A 3,628-nucleotide genomic window follows, 5' to 3' on the forward strand; every position below is an offset into this window, starting at 1 on the left:
AAGTGAGAGGTGGTATATCTTTGTTTTACTTTGCAATTCTCTCTCTAATGATGTTGATCACTTTTTCATCTAATTATTGGCTATTTATAGTCCTCCTCTGTCAACAGCACTTTCAAATCTTTTGAAAATTTTCAATAGGTTTGTTTGTCTATCACTTAAAGAGAACTGTCATACTGTTTTGATCAACACCTTTACAAATATATAGTGAAGATTGTTTATAGCAAGGTTAGTCATCCCTATTCATTTTTAAAGGGCACTTTTTGGTGAACAGAAGCTTCTGTTTGATGAATTTCTACTTCCACTTTTTATTAATGTTTGGTACTGTTTTCTTTTATTCCTCAAATTCATTGGAGAATAATTAAACATAATTGTGTATATTTAAACTGTATAATGTGATCATTTGATATGCATATACATTACAGAATGATTATCAAGATCAAGATAATTAACACATCCACCACTTCACATAGTTTGCATTTTTTTTTTTTTTTTTTGGTGGTGGTGAGATGGCTTAAGATCTACTCTGAGAAATTTTCAGGTATATGATACCAAATGATTAACTATACTTACCATGTGGTACATTACATCCACAGAAATTATTCTTCTTACTGAACATTTGTACCCTTTCATGTACATCTCCCCATTTTCCCTTCCCTCAGCCCCTGTCAATCACTATCATATGTATGCTCTGTTTCCATGAATTAGCAATTTTAGTTATTTGTTTAGATTCCAGATATAAGTGGAACCCTCCATGTTTACCCTTATTGTCTGTCACAAAAGGCAGCATTCCCTTATGTTTTTTTGGCCAATATATATATATGTATGTTTTTTTTTTTTTTTTTTTTGTGTGTGTATATATATATATATATATATATATATATATATATATATACATATATATACATATATATATACATATATATATATATATGTTTTTTATACTATTGTAACTGTAATATATATCTATCACATTTTCCTTTTTTATTGTTTGTTTCAGGTATACAAAACAACATAATGATTAGACATTTAACACCTCAAAAAGTGATAACCCCGAGAAGTCTAATACTCATGTAGCACCATACGTAGCTATTACCGTATTATGGACTATATTCCCTATGTTGTACTTTACATCCTGTGAATATATATACACACAGAGGGTGCCAAAAAGGTGTATACACATTTTAAAAAAGGAAAAAAAACTATATTTAAAATTACGTTGATGGTAACCACTTTGAGCATTTCTTGTAACTGCAGAAGTCAAATGTGACTTGTGTTCATCTTGTTATCAGTATATATTGAGTATCACAAATTTGATACAGTTTTTTTCCTTTCTTAAAGTATGTATACATTTTTTGCACCCTCTGTGTGTGTGTATATATATCAAAATATATGGTGAATGTTTAAATAAGAAAAGATTATTTACAGTAAAAGATACATTGTTATTAATTCCGCTCAAAATACTCCTTCTCACTTAAAACACACTTATCCCATTGTTTTTGCCACTTTCTGAAGGAGTTCTGGAAGTTCTCTTTTGTGAGTGTTTTTAGTTGTGCTGTTGTAGCTGCCTTGATGTCCTGAATCAATTGAAAATGCTTACCTTTCATGATCATTTTGACTTTGGGGAAGAGCCAGAAGTTGCACAGTGCCAGATCAGATGAATATGGTAGATGAAGACACACTGTAATGTTTTTATTGGACAGAAATTGCTGTAGCAGAAGCGATGTGTGACACAGAGCCTTTTTCTTGTGATCAACAAATACGTTGAATGCTGCTGCTGAGTGCCATCCAATGGGAAGGCAGGGATTTTCAATATGGGCAGCGGCGCGTCAAACCTTAGTAACAGTGTGTGACAAGTTTCAACTTGTTCAGTGCAGTCAGTTGGGTGTCAGCTATGGTTGAGAGAAGTTGTGTTTTAAAGTGTGCTGTAAATCATCCTCCATCATGACAATGATACATGTCACACATCACTTCTGGTGTATGGCAATTTCTGTCAAGTGAAAACATGACAGTGTGTCCTTGAGGAGTTTTATGCTTTTATGTCTTACATTTGAGTCTTTAATCCACTATGAGTTTATTCTTGTATATGGAGTAAGAAGGTAGTCCAGTTCATTTTTTGTATGCATATATTTAGTTTCCCAGAACCATTTATTGAATAGACTATGTTTACCCAATTGTATATTCTTGCCTCCTTTGCCTAGATTAAATGACCATATAGGTATAGGCTTATTTTTGGGCTATCTATAATGTTTCATTGATCTATGTGTCTGTTTTTTGCCAATACTATGTTGTTTTTATTACTATGGTCTTGTAGTATAATTTGATACAGGTAGCATGATAGCTCTAGCTTTGTTCTTCTTTCCCTGGATTGCCATGGCTATTTGGGGTCTTCTATGGTTCCATTTAAATTTTAGGATTATTTGTTCTAGTTCTGTGAAAAATGCCATTGGTATTTTGATAGGGATTGTGTTGAATCTATAGATTGCTTTGGGTAGTATGGAGATTTTTAACTATATTAATTCTTCCTATTCATGAGCATGGTATATGTTTCCATTTATTTGTAACTTCTTTAATTCTCTCTTCAATGTCTTATAATTTTTGGAGTACAAATTTTTTACTTCCTTGGTTAAATTTGTTCCTAGGTATTTTTTTGATAAAATTGTAAATGGGACTGTTTTCTTAATTTCACTTTCTGATAGTTTGTTGTTGGTGTATAAAAATGTAACCAATTTCTGAATATTAATTTTGTAATCTGCTACTTTACTAAATTCATTTATAAGTTCTAACAGTATTGTGGTAAAATTTTTGGGGGTTCTCTCTGCATAGTATCAAGTCATTTTCAAATAATAACCATTTTATTTCTTCCTTTCCCATTTGGATGCCTTTTATCTCTTTTTCTTGTCTGACTGCTATGGCTAGGACTTCCAGTACTATGTTGAATAAAAGTGGTAAAAGTGGGCATCCTTATCTTCTTTCTGATCTGAAGGAAGAATTGTCTATTTTTTTAGTGATTAGTTGCTCGTAATATTTTCTTTATTTTATTTTTTTTGTATTTCTGTGGTTTCCATTGTCACTTCTCCTCTTTCATTTCTGATTTTATTTATTTGGGTTCTTTTTTTTTCTTGATGACTTTGGTTAAAGGTTTGTCAATTTTATCTTTTCAAAGAACCAGGTCTTTGTTTCATTGATCTCTTGTATTATTTTTTTTTTAGCCTCTATTTGTTTATTTCTGCTCTGATCTTTATTATTTCCTTTCTTGTACTCACTTTGGGCTTTTATTCTTTTTCCTGTTTCCTTGGGTGTAAAATTAGAATGTTTATTTGAGATTTTTCTTGTTTCTTGATGTAGGTCTGTATTGCTATGAATTTCCTTCTTAAGACTGCTTTAGATGTGTCCCATAGATTTGGGGTCATTGTGTTTTTATTTGCAGTTGTCTAAAGATATCTTTCAATTTCCTCCTTGATCTCATTGTTGACTCATTCATTATTTAGTAGAATGTTACATAGACTCCTTGTGTTTTTCAGATTTATACCATAGTTATTCAACACTCATATACCTGAAGAAGTGATCACTATCAAAAGTCCAGCAACCATCTAACCATCTAACACCGTGCCATGCTATCACAATATTA

Source organism: Rhinolophus sinicus, chromosome X (genome assembly GCF_036562045.2).
Source record: "Rhinolophus sinicus isolate RSC01 chromosome X, ASM3656204v1, whole genome shotgun sequence".
Classification (NCBI taxonomy): Eukaryota; Metazoa; Chordata; class Mammalia; order Chiroptera; family Rhinolophidae; genus Rhinolophus; species Rhinolophus sinicus.